Source organism: Pseudorasbora parva, chromosome 1, assembly GCF_024679245.1.
Source record: "Pseudorasbora parva isolate DD20220531a chromosome 1, ASM2467924v1, whole genome shotgun sequence".
Classification (NCBI taxonomy): Eukaryota; Metazoa; Chordata; class Actinopteri; order Cypriniformes; family Gobionidae; genus Pseudorasbora; species Pseudorasbora parva.
In genome coordinates this window covers 64,831,787-64,846,604 of record NC_090172.1, presented here as the reverse complement: position 1 = coordinate 64,846,604, position 14,818 = coordinate 64,831,787, and the positions used below count along the sequence as shown (strand labels likewise).

Here is a 14,818-nt window from a genome sequence, read left to right as displayed (position 1 = left end):
ATTTATTGCATGGACGGAGCAAACACATTTGTAAGTGTCTAAAATGCATACGCACAGGTCTGATGATTTATATACATGAAATATGACTTAATATCGTTTAACTGACTATACAAATTAAACTGCTAAAGTAACTACAACATTACCAACACTGAAATAAGAGCGTGCGGTTTATCTGTTCAGAGGCGCATTAAAGTTGCGTCCGATACTATAGCCTCTTTTGTCCGATACTATAGCCTCTTTTGTCCGATACTATAGCCTCTTTTGTCCGATACTATAGCCTCTTTTGTCCGATCCTCTTTTTGACCAACTAGAGATCTCAGCACATGTGTGAGCGAGCGAGGACCGGAAACCACTACAGCTCAGTTCAAGTTAACCTTTCACAAGTTCTGTGCAGTATGATCATCCTGTTCTCTGTCACTATAAGCTCAATGAGGTTATGTTTAAACTCATAAAGTCCCCCTACGCTCGCAGGACATTTCCCCTGGACTCTGGTGTTTTAAACTACATATGTAGGGCTTGATCTGAGTGTTTTAGTTTAAAGTTTAAAGTGTAAGCGACCACATTCCAGCATAAACTAAAATAATATCCCTGATGCATCGACTGATGTCTGAGCACTTTACACAGTGACCGCTTTACAGTATGTCAATGGTGTGATGTGCAGTGTACTCACTTTGACTTCCTTTTCGAGACTGATATTGAAGAGGTCGTTGAACGGTCACACCAAGATCTAGCTTTCGTTTCCTTCTCACACGGCCTGTATTGAAGAGACTTTCAGAGTCAAGTTAACCCCTCACACACTGAAAGCATTTAAACTTTCACACATACGTGACATGCTTAAAGGGATAGTTTTATAAAATAAAAATGACCCCATGATTTACTCTCCCTCAAGTCATCCTAGGTGTGTATGATATTCTTCTTTCAGACGAATACAATTCGTTTTATTTTATAAACTAACACAAAAACAGACACACTTTTATGATGATAGATGCACTTTTATGATGATAGATGCACTTTTATGATGGACAGATGCACTTTTATGACGGATAGATGCATTTTTATGATGGACAGATGCACTTTTATGACGGATAGATGCACTTTTATGACGGATAGATGCACTTTTATGATGGACAGATGCGCTTTTATGATGATAGATGCACTTTTATGATGGATAGATGCACTTTTATGATGGACAGATGCACTTTTATGACGGATAGATGCACTTTTATGACGGATAGATGCACTTTTATGATGGATAGATGCACTTTTATGATGGACAGATGCACTTTTATGATGGATAGATGCACTTTTATGATGGACAGATGCACTTTTATGATGGACAGATGCACTTTTATGATGGACAGATGCACTTTTATGATGATAGATGCACTTTTATGATGGATAGATGCACTTTTATGATGGACAGGTGCACTTTTATGACGGATAGATGCACTTTTATGAAGGACAGATGCACTTTTATGACGGATAGATGCACTTTTATGAAGGACAGATGCACTTTTATGATGGACAGATGCACTTTTATGATGATAGATGCACTTTTATGAAGGACAGATGCACTTTTATGATGGATAGATGCACTTTTATGATGATAGATGCACTTTTATGATGGACAGATGCACTTTTATGATGGATAGATGCACTTTTATGATGACAGATGCACTTTTATGATGGACAGATGCACTTTTATGACGGATAGATGCACTTTTATGACGGATAGATGCACTTTTATGAAGGACAGATGCACTTTTATGACGGATAGATGCACTTTTATGACGGATAGATGCACTTTTATGAAGGACAGATGCACTTTTATGACGGATAGATGCACTTTTATGATGGACAGATGCACTTTTATGACGGATAGATGCACTTTTATGATGGATAGATGCACTTTTATGATGGATAGATGCACTTTTATGATGGACAGATGCACTTTTATGATGGATAGATACATTTTATGACGGATAGATGCACTTTTATGACGGATAGATGCACTTTTATGATGGATAGATCCACTTTTATGATGATAGATGCACTTTTATGATGGATAGATGCACTTTTATGATGGATAGAGCCACTTTTATGATGGATAGATGCACTTTTATGATGGATAGATCCACTTTTATGATGATAGATGCACTTTTACGATGGATAGATGCACTTTTATGATGGACAGATGCACTTTTATGACGGATAGATGCACTTTTATGAAGGACAGATGCACTTTTATGACGGATAGATGCACTTTTATGATGGACAGATGCACTTTTATGACGGATAGATGCACTTTTATGATGGATAGATGCACTTTTATGATGGATATATGCACTTTTATGACGGATAGATGCACTTTTATGACGGATAGATGCACTTTTATGATGATAGATGCACTTTTATGATGGATAGATCCACTTTTATGATGATAGATGCACTTTTATGATGGATAGATGCACTTTTATGATGGATAGATGCACTTTTATGACGGATAGATGCACTTTTATGACGGATAGATGCACTTTTATGATGGATAGATGCACTTTTATGATGGATAGATCCACTTTTATGATGATAGATGCACTTTTACGATGGATAGATGCACTTTTATGATGGACAGATGCACTTTTATGACGGATAGATGCACTTTTATGATGGACAGATGCACTTTTATGATGGACAGATGCACTTTTATGACGGATAGATGCACTTTTATGATGGATAGATGCACTTTTATGATGGATATATGCACTTTTATGACGGATAGATGCACTTTTATGACGGATAGATGCACTTTTATGATGATAGATGCACTTTTATGATGGATATATGCACTTTTTTGATGGAGAGATGCACTTTTATGATGGACAGATGCACTTTTATGACGGATAGATGCACTTTTATGATGGACAGATGCACTTTTATGACAGATAGATGCACTTTTATGATGGACAGATGCACTTTTATGACAGATAGATGCACTTTTATGATGGACAGATGCACTTTTATGATGGATAGATGCACTTTTATGACGGATAGATGCACTTTTATGATGGATAGATCCACTTTTATGATGATAGATGCACTTTTATGATGGATAGATGCACTTTTATGATGATAGATGCACTTTTATGATGGATAGATGCACTTTTATGATGGATAGATGCACTTTTATGATGGATAGATGATGCACTTTTATGATGGATAGATGTACTTTTTTGACGGACAGATGCACTTTTATGATGGATAGATGCACTTTTATGATGGACAGATGCACTTTTATGATGGACAGATGCACTTTTATGATGGATAGATGCACTTTTATGACGGATAGATGCACTTTTATGATGGACAGATGCACTGTTATGATGGATATATGCACTTTTATGATTGATAGATGCACTTTAATGATGGATAGATACACTTTTATGATGGATAGATGAATTTTTATGATGGACAGATGCACTTTTATGATGACAGATGCACTTTTATGATGGATAGATGCACTTTTATGATGGACAGATGCACTTTTATGATGGACAGATGCACTTTTATGATGGATAGATGCACTTTTATGATGGATAGATGCACTTTTATGATGGATAGATGCACTTTTATGATGACAGATGCACTTTTATGATGGACAGATGCACTTTTATGATGACAGATGCACTTTTATGATGGATAGATGCACTTTTATGATGGATAGATGCACTTTTATGATGGATAGATGCACTTTTATGATGACAGATGCACTTTTATGATGGATAGATGCACTTTTATGATGGATAGATGCACTTTTATGATGGATAGATGCACTTTTATGATGACAGATGCACTTTTATGATGGATAGATGCACTTTTATGATGGATAGATGCACTTTTATGATGACAGATGCACTTTTATGATGGATAGATGCACTTTTATGATGGATAGATGCACTTTTATGATGGATAGATGCACTTTTATGATGACAGATGCACTTTTATGATGGATAGATGCACTTTTATGATGGATAGATGCACTTTTATGATGACAGATGCACTTTTATGATGGATAGATGCACTTTTATGATGGACAGATGCACTTTTATGATGGACAGATGCACTTTTATGATGGACAGATGCACTTTTATGATGGACAGATGCACTGTTATGATGGATATATGCACTTTTATGATTGATAGATGCACTTTAATGATGGATAGATACACTTTTATGATGGATAGATGAACTTTTATGATGGACAGATGCACTTTTATGATGGACAGATGCACTTTTATGATGGATAGATGCACTTTTATGATGGACAGATGCACTGTTATGATGGATATATGCACTTTTATGATTGATAGATGCACTTTAATGATGGATAGATGCACTTTTATGATGGACAGATGCACTTTTATGATGGACAGATGCACTGTTATGATGGATATATGCACTTTTATGATGGACAGATGCACTTTAATGATGGACAGATGCACTTTAATGATGGACAGATGCACTTTTATGATGGACAGATGCACTGTTATGATGGATATATGCACTTTTATGATTGATAGATGCACTTTAATGATGGATAGATACACTTTTATGATGGATAGATACACTTTTATGATGGATAGATGCACTGTTATGATGGACAGATGCACTGTTATGATGGATATATGCACTTTTATGATGGACAGATGCACTTTTATGACGGATAGATGCACTTTTATGATGGACAGATGCACTTTTATGACGGATAGATGCACTTTTATGAAGGACAGATGCACTTTTATGATGGATAGATGCACTTTTATGAAGGACAGATGCACTTTTATGACGGATAGATGCACTTTTATGACGGATAGATGCACTTTTATGACGGATAGATGCACTTTTATGATGGATAGATGCACTTTTATGATGGATAGATGCACTTTTATGATGGACAGATGCACTTTTATGATGGATAGATGCACTTTTATGATGGATAGATGCACTTTTATGATGGATAGATCCACTTTTATGATGATAGATGCACTTTTATGATGGATAGATGCACTTTTACGATGATAGATGCACTTTTATGATGGACAGATGCACTTTTATGATGGATAGATGCACTTTTATGATGGATGATGCACTTTTATGATGGATAGATGCACTTTTATGATGGACAGATGCACTTTTATGATGGATATATGCACTTTTATGATTGATAGATGCACTTTTATGATGGATAGATACACTTTTATGATGGATAGATGCACTTTTATGATGGATAGATGCACTTTTATGATGGACAGATGCACTTTTATGATGGATAGATGCACTTTTATGATGGACAGATGCACTTTTATGATGGATAGATACATTTTATGATGGATAGATACACTTTTATGATGGATAGATGCACTTTTATGATGGATAGATCCACTTTTATGATGATAGATGCACTTTTATGATGGATAGATGCACTTTTATGATGGATAGAGCCACTTTTATGATGGATAGATGCACTTTTATGATAGATAGATCCTCTTTTATGATGATAGATGCACTTTTACGATGGATAGATGCACTTTTATGATGGATAGATGCACTTTTATGATGGATAGATGCACTTTTATGATGGATATATGCACTTTTATGATGGACAGATGCACTTTTATGATGGATAGATGCACTTTTATGATGGATAGATACACTTTTATGATGGATAGATACACTTTTATGATGGATAGATCCACTTTTATGATGGATAGATACACTTTTATGATGGATAGATGCACTTTTATGATGGATAGATCCACTTTTATGATGATAGATGCACTTTTATGATGGATAGATGCACTTTTATGATGGACAGATGCACTTTTATGATGATAGATGCACTTTTATGATGGATAGATGCACTTTTATGATGGATAGATGCACTTTTATGATGATAGATCCACTTTTATGATGGATAGATCCACTTTTATGATGGACAGATGCACTTTTATGATGATAGATGCACTTTTATGATGGATAGATGCACTTTTATGATGGACAGATGCACTTTTATGATGGATAGATGCACTTTTATGATGGATAGATGCACTTTTATGATGGATATATGCACTTTTATGATGGACAGATGCACTTTTATGATGGATAGATGCACTTTTATGATGGATAGATACACTTTTAAGATGGATAGATCCACTTTTATGATGGATAGATACACTTTTATGATGGATAGATGCACTTTTATGATGGATAGATCCACTTTTATGATGATAGATGCACTTTTATGATGGACAGATGCACTTTTATGATGATAGATGCACTTTTATGATGGACAGATGCACTTTTATGATGATAGATGCACTTTTATGATGGATAGATGCACTTTTATGATGATAGATCCACTTTTATGATGGATAGATCCACTTTTATGATGGACAGATGCACTTTTATGATGATAGATGCACTTTTATGATGGATAGATGCACTTTTATGATGGATAGATGCACTTTTAAGATGATAGATGCACTTTTATGAACTTCGAAACAGAAACAGCCATTCATTACCATTATAAATCTTGGAATAGCCAGGACTTTTTAAATATAACTCTAGCTGTATTCGTCTGAAAGTAGAAAGTCTAGAATGAAGATGTAGACCTAGAATGATTTTAGGGTGAGTAAATCGTGGTTTTTTTTTTTTGGGGGGTGAACTATCCCTTTAAACTCTGAAAAAAATATCAGTTTATATAATATCTTTCAAAATGTGGATAAGATTAGAATCATGATTGTAAAAAACTGATAACAAAACAGAAAAATAAAAACAAAAATCGATATCCTGCTTTGATCTGTCAACACAAAGCTTTGCAGAGATACAGTTGACATGACTGAATCAATGCCATCTGGAACCACATGCTATCATTTTCATCAAAACAGGAGAAATCAAAGAGTCCAAAAAACTGTCCAAACAAGTGATGTGAGTGATCTACTGTAGACAAGAACTATGCCGTGACCCTGAGGATATGCAGCGAAACTTACAGAAGCCCTGTGTGTGCTTTTGATCTGTGAGAGAGAGAGAGCTTCACTATCCATTTAATCGCGTAACTTTCGTTTTGCATGTTGAGACTTACTCCAGTGTTTACTTGAGGAGTGTACTATGAAAGATTAAAGACAAATACGGGTCATTCTGGGAGTCGGGAATATTTCAACTCGGCCAGATTACTTTCACTTTCTGAATGACTTTTCTCATCGCTTAAGGGTTTAAAACGGAAATATTTCTCTCGCGTCGTTTCCCGTGATAAGTTAAGTAAATTATTAAACAAATAGCCTAAGTAAACACACTCATTTGAAACTCGATAAACTAATACAAAATATGAATAAAAAGCTTTACAGCCTATTAGGCTACTTACCATCTTCTGCATCACTGATAGGGATGGGCGGATCGATCCTGGAGTATCGATATTTTCGTTACTAGCATTGTATTGAAAGGATCGATTCTCAAATTGAAATATCGATCCTACCTGGGATTTTTTTTTTTTTAAACAAATGATTTTAGTATCTGTTTAAAATAGTAGTAGGCCGTATACATTTACTTAAATATGAAATGGGAGTTCCCGTCAATGGGAACTATTTCTTCTTCCGCGGTGTCTGTGCATGCATGTGTTCATGTCAGTGGCAGAGTGGTGAGCGCCGCAATCTCTCACTCCGTCAAAACACACTCAGCGCAGAATCCAACGGATTGCTGCGGTCACGACTGAAAGAAAAAGAAGCATAATCTGGAGTTATTTCACTCCAGTTAACAACGATGAAGCTTCATGTGACATTTGTCACCAAAAAATTCGCCATTGTGGCAATACCACAGACATTATAAAGCATCTAAAAGTTAAACACCCTAAAGAGCACGAAGAAGTACAGCTGAGGCGAGCAGAGGAGGTAACACAGACACGACCCCCATCTTCTGGATCGAGGCAGAGTTCTTTAGCAGAATCCTTTCAGAGAGGCAGGCATTATCCAGGTACCATGTGATGATAACATCAATTTAATTATTTTAATAAAATAGTCTAGTCACATTTATTTATATAAGCCTTTAGGCCTATACAATACAGATCGTTTCAGATATGAAGATTACATACAGTATTTCATGAGGAATATACTGATTACTGGACATTTTAATTTAAACAGTATTTTAAATCGTTTTATATTAGGGTACTTGGTATCCTATGGTGGACATTCATTTTTTTTTTTTTTTTGTTAAATAAATTATAGTTAAAGTGTCAAGTAAGCCTACACTGCATATTTTAAAGAGTGAATTTAACTCCCTCGGAGTTAAAATTTACACTTTCCCAGAGTATATATGGGAACCACTGGAAAAGTGTTAAATTAATACTTTTGAAAGAGTTAACATTATTAACACTCTGACAGTGTTAACTAACAAACTCTTAAAGTGTTAAATTTTTACACCACAATAGATAATCAGAACACCAAAGTCAGTGTTCAAAATTAGTTTGTTTACATGGCCAACATTTCACCAACGTTTAAGCTGAATTTTATTATAATTAATGTTAAGTATTTACATAGACAACTATGATTTACACTATAGTTTGAACAGTTACCATCTATTAGTGTTACCATTACAATAATCAGACCATAAAGTGCTGTAATGAATACATTTTATTATTTTTCCTTTTCCAGGACTTTACATTAAATTTAGCCCGGGACAGGGCACTCAAGATTTACTGTACAATTACCCTGATCAACATTTAACTTCAGAAAACAAAGCATACCTCACAGTTTATATGATGCAGTTGTTTGGTACAATATAAAAGTCTATAAGCATAAAACATTCGAGCACCGAAGAGCTTCACGTATCATCCAAGTCTTCACATAACATGCAGGACACTCAAAATACATGGTCATCATAACTTACACTGAAAATAAAGAGCACTTTAAATAGTTCATCGAAGTCTACCAATGACGTGGTTCCTTGGCATGGAATGAGCATCTTGTCAATCACAATGTAGTAAATGCTGATGGCCAACTTGTGAGTTCCAGAGGCAAGGAGATGAGGCTGGCGATGTCCCTCCAGTTTCCCCAAGTGTTCTTCTAAGCTGCTGATCAACTGTGGGAAAAAATGCATATCAATTTGCTTAATATTCTTACTAGTTCAGGGTTTCTGCAAGTATTGTTAAATCTAATTTATTTATTTTTTTATGCCTTGTAAGCTTTTTAATGTAGTTTTGAATGACAATTTATTATGGCTTTCACAAAATATGACAACTGGAGTAATGATCCTTGAAATGCAGCTTTCAATCACAGCTATAAATTATAATTTAAAATAAATTGCAATTAAAAAAAGGGTTATTAATTAATAATTAATATTTTATAATATATACAATGTTATTGTATATTTTTTCAAATAAATTCAACTTTGGCGAGTAGGGTTGTGTATTGTAAAACACATTTCCAAGAACTGGATATTCTATAAGATGCGTGCATTTCACTTCCATTAAACAATTCATGTGTTCACATTTTAATGTGGTTTCACACCATTTAACTGCAGGAAAGGAAGCAAGTTGTGCACTGTGTGTATGGCCTGCACACATCTGGAGCGAAACCACAAGAGAACAGTGATCCCGGTTCGCGTTCCCTGCCTGTGTCTGTTATCAAACTGTTCCATGCATTTCAACTGCATGGTAGTTTCGAGCTGGAACGGACTTATTTCGCCTTAACCAACTAACCAACCAATATGCACAAACATACATTATCGTCGTCACAGTATATCATCGTAAACAAAGCCTTTTTAAAATTCTCTCATTAATTCCTCTCCCTCATGTCGTTGGACACCCATAAGACCTCCGTTCATCTTCACACACAGATGAATATATTAGTGTTGAAATCCGATGGCTCAGAAAGGCCTTCATTGACACCAATGTCATTTCCTCTCTCAAGACCCATAAAGGCACTAAAGACGTCGTTACAAAGCCCATCTCACTACAGCGGCTCTACAATCATTTATGAAGTGATGAGAATAGTTTTTGTGTGCAAAAAAAAAAACTAAATAATGACTTATATACTGATGGGCGATTTCAAAACAAAGTTTCTAACATTATAAATCAGCGAATTGATTCATGACTCGGATAACCAAAGTCACGTGATTTCAGCAGTTTGACATGCGATCCGAATCATTAATTGATTCACTGATTCGTAACTGTTCGAAACTTTGATTTGAAATTGGCCATCACTATATAAGTTGTTATTTAGTTTTTTTGCGCACTAACTCTATTCTGGTCTCTTCATAAATGATAGTAGAGCCGCTGTAGTGAGATGGGCTTTGTAACGACGTCTTTAGTGCCTTTATGGGTCTTGAGAGAGGAAATGACATTGGTGTCAATGAAGGCCTTTCTGAGCCATCGGATTTCAACACTAATATCTTCATCTGTGTGTGAAGATGAACGGAGGTCTGATGGCTGTCAAATGATATTAGGGTAAGTAATTAATGAGAGAATTTTCATTTTTGGGTGAACTAACCCTTTTTTCTTAATTAAAATCCATTTAATGACTTTTAATGCTTTTGATTGCCCTCTGGAAACCCTGTAGTTTGTGCTACCCACTACAAAAAAACAAACAAAAAAAACACACAAACTGTAGCTTTGCACATACCTTGTGAAATGCAACTAGATAGTCCGTGGCCTGAGCTGCGCTGATGTCAGTTTTCTGTGCAGTTTTTCTTTTTAGAAGGTCTTGGGATGCCATATCCCACTCTAAAAAGAAACACAAACAGTGATTTTTATTTACTCACTTTTCTGTGGTGTTGTCACATTAGTCTTGTGAAATGAATACCTGGTTGATCCTCTGATGAGTCATCATTGTACTGATTCCTGGCAGACTTCAGAAAACTCTGTAGTAAGGTTCTCGGCCTCTCTGATCACCTTTTCTTTATAGAATGTAGGCCCCTTCTCCAGCAGTTTGTAAACCAAAGAGGAGACTAAAATCTGGAGCAACAGAAACATTTTTTTAATTTATATTTCTGACAATCATACACTAAAGCACTATTCGCACGGGATTAGTATTATCTAGGCACCTCTGTGATTTAGAAATTACTCACACATCTGAGTTTTGCGTGGCACATTCGCACGGGATAAACAAAGTCTGTGATTTTACTCGAATTTACTGACTTATCTCCCGGATATGATGTCAAGACTTGTAAATGTTTTTTCGTTATAGATAAAGCTGTATGAAATCATAAACAGTCATATGTATCGATATCGTTTTGATTGTTTTATAGTAAAAAAAAATGATTTCATTCAGTTAGAGAATAGACATTACATTTAAAAAATGAATTGAGCACAGACCAGTGGCAGGAGTCAGATTTAATTTATCACGAGTGAGAAGCTGACAATACGGCGGAAGATTCAGATTCAAAGCTATATGTAAAAACGCCCATTTCAGCCAGCTTGTCATTGTACTGTTCTGTTGCTATGTTTCTCATTAAAGGGTTAGTTCACCCAAAAATGAAATGTATGTCATTAACTCCTCATCTTCACACACAGTTTAAGATATTTTATATTTAGTCCGAGAGCGTATGCAAGTGTATGCACACTATACTGTCCATGTCCAGAAAGGGAATTAAAAAACATCATCACAGTAGTCCATATGAGACATCAGTGGGTTAATTAGAGTCTCCTGAAGCATCCAAAATACATTTGGGTCCAAAAATAACACAAACTACGACTTTATTCAGCATTGGCTTCTCTAACTAACTGATGTCTCATATGGACTACTTTGATGATGTTTTTATTCCCTTTCTGGACATGGACAGTATAGTGTGCATACACTTGCATACGCTCTCAGACTAAATATAAAATATCTTAAACTGTGTGTGAAGATGAACGGAGGTCTTACGGGTGTGGAACGACATTAGGGGGAGTCATTAATGACATCAATTTCATTTTTGGGTGCTTGCAATCCCGCGGTTGGCAAGTGATGATACTGGTGTTGTGGCTAAACACCTGTAACAACGCAAGCCTACCTCAAGCCATAATGACTTTAGTCTCCCAAAACACGTTTTGTAAACAGTGCAAGTGGCACTTAACCACACATCAAACCACAATGGATAAGTACAGCCCGGGATGCATACCAGATGCAGTGATGCAGCGACGCAGTGACAGCCAAGCGCTCACTCTCTAAAGCTCAGCTCAGGGGTCCCCAATCCTGGGAAAAGTTTAACAGCCACGTCCAGGCTGCAGCAACAGCTGCCAGTCAACACGCACCAACAACAAACGAGCTATCCCATATACACACGCACTCACCTCCAGCGCACCTGAATTCAATTTGGCAATTGTCATGCCGCGAATGTCACTGGTAGAAGCCAGATTAACTAGGCAACCAATCATGTTACACCTATATAAACCATCAGGGGGCTCTAAGGTCCCGCCCCTTATACAAGCTGGCACGTCAGATCCTCCTGTGGGCCCAAGGGAAACTGCGCTCAATCAGGGCAGTCTACAACCCGGGGGTCCTAAATCAGGAAGCAGACATCCTGTCGAGGCAGGGGCCGAGGCCCGGGGAATGGAGACTCCACTTCGAGGTGGTGGAGCTCCTGTGGCTGAAATTCGGGAAAGCAGAAGTAGATCTGTTTGCTCCAGCAGAGAATTCCCACTGTCCTCAGTGGTTTTCTCTGTCACATGGGGCTGGACACCATGGTACAGGAGTGGCCGAGGCTGCCTCTGTACGCATTTCCGCCGATTGCTCTGCTTCCGGGAGTTTTGGAGAGGGTGCGCCGGGACGGGGTCCGTGTGCTATTAGTGGCTCCGTGCTGGCCGACCAGAGTTTGGTTTTCGGACCTAATATCTCTCCTGGAAGGCTCTCCCATGGAGATTCCAACCAGGAGGGACCTCCTCTCTCAAGCGGGCGGGAGATTCCTTCATCCCTGCCCGGAGTTATGGAAACTGTGGACCTGGCCTCTGAGGGGGCTAGGCTCTTAGAAGAAGGTCTCTCGACTGAGGTCGTGGAGACCATCCTTCACTCCAGAGCTCCGTCCACAAGGAAGCTGTATGCACTAAAATGGAGATTGTTCTCAGTGTGGTGCAGAGAACGCCAAATTGGACCCAGTTAACTGCCCGGTTGGTACAGTGCTGGAGTTCCTGCAGGCAAGATTCTCTGCAGGTTTGACTCCCTCCACAATAAAGGTGTACGTGGCGGCCTTAGCTGCTTTCCACACTCCTTTGGGTGGAGTGTCTTTGGGAAGACACCGCTAGTTACACGTTTCCTCTGTGGCACTTTAAGGTTGAGGCCGGTGGTACATTCAAGGGTCCCGACCTGGGATTTGGCCATTGTTCTTCACAGCTTATCTGAGGCCCCCTTCGAACCCATTGAAGAAGTGCCAGACTGATTGCTGACACTCAAGACCATCTTTTTACTGACCATTTCGTCCCTTAAAAGAATTGGTGACATTCAGTCGCTGTCGGTAGGGCCCTCATGTTTGGAGTTTGCGCTTGGCATGGTGAAGGCTTTTCTTCACTCCAGACCAGGATATATCCCCATGGTTCCTATGAGCCCTAGGGGTCCTATTACTTTTCAAGCCTTCTGTCCTCCTCCTTTCGTGATGTAAGACCAGGAAAGATTTTAATCTGCTCTGCCCAGTTAGGGCGCTTGATGCTTATGTCCGCAGAGCTGCCCTGTGGAGAAAGACTGATCAGTTGTTTGTCTGTTTCGGAGCCCCAAAAAGAGGGGCACCAGTATCTAAGCAGAGAATGAGCAAGTGGCTGGTCGAGGCCATCTCGCTTGCTTATGAAGCGGCCGGACAGCCGTCTCCCCTGGCTGTCCGGGCGCATTCTACTAGGGGTATGGCTGCTTCTAAAGCACTTCTGTCGGGGGCTTCCCTCCAGGATATTTGTAACGCGGCAGGGTGGTCCTCGCCGCTGACTTTCGTAAGATTCCAAGAACTAGATGTAGCATCTACAGTTGGGGCACAGGTGTTGTCGTAGTCGTGTGTGCTACGGTTTCACACATACGAGCACTTGGTCCTATGGCGATATGGGTATAAGCGTTCTCACAGCGTTTCGACGCAGCTCGAGTTCCCAGATAGGGATACAAACGTCTCGGTTACGTATGTAACCCTAGTTCCCTGAGGGGAACGAGACGCTGCGTCACCCGGCCATACTCCCGGCATGCCCCTGATCACTTACTTTAGGCTGTTTCAGAAGCTAGTTTCTTAGTTTCTCAGTTTTGTGTTTGCGGATGCTTTATAGTTTCCGGTCGATGACGTCACCCGCCTATGACGTTCGATCGTCTGATTGGTCTGGTTCTACACGCGCTTCACAACGCAATCACGCAGAGGCATTCTCACAGCGTTTCGACACAGCGTCTCGTTCCCCTCAGGGAACTAGGGTTACATACGTAACCGAGACGTTTGTGTGTAGACATTTCGCCAGTATGTATGTAAAGACCTAAACAACTAAATAAAATAAAATACAACTTATAATGACATCAATCAAGTGATAAAAGCAAATATTTGAGGAAGAAAACTACCTTTTAAATGTCTCTTCTTCTTGATTCTCATCGCCTGCAATTGAAACAAGAAAAAAAAAAAAAAAAGAAAAAAACGGATCATTACTGTTGTTGAGTTTGTCCATACTTTAGATTTAGAATATTACTGTATTATTTGGGACATCAAATTGTGATTTCTGAGGATCATCTGTTGCTTTATACAAAATGAATGTTTATCATAATTTATTACTCACAGTTCAGTGTAGGAGTCTGTTCAGTGCTGCGATCCTTACTGCAGCCAAAGGCATTGCGAAGGTAATTCA

The 14,818-nt window shown here is 38.2% G+C and overlaps 1 long non-coding RNA gene across 1 annotated transcript; it reads right to left on the bottom strand.

The window, feature by feature from the left end:
* Positions 1-8,724: 8,724 nt before the first annotated feature.
* Positions 8,725-14,571, bottom strand: LOC137087888 (uncharacterized). The gene is made up of 4 exons (XR_010907540.1): positions 14,538-14,571; positions 10,848-10,999; positions 10,668-10,768; positions 8,725-9,126 (listed from the first exon to the last, which is right to left on the bottom strand). It is a non-coding gene; the product is annotated as an uncharacterized lncRNA (long non-coding RNA).
* Positions 14,572-14,818: the final 247 nt, after the last annotated feature.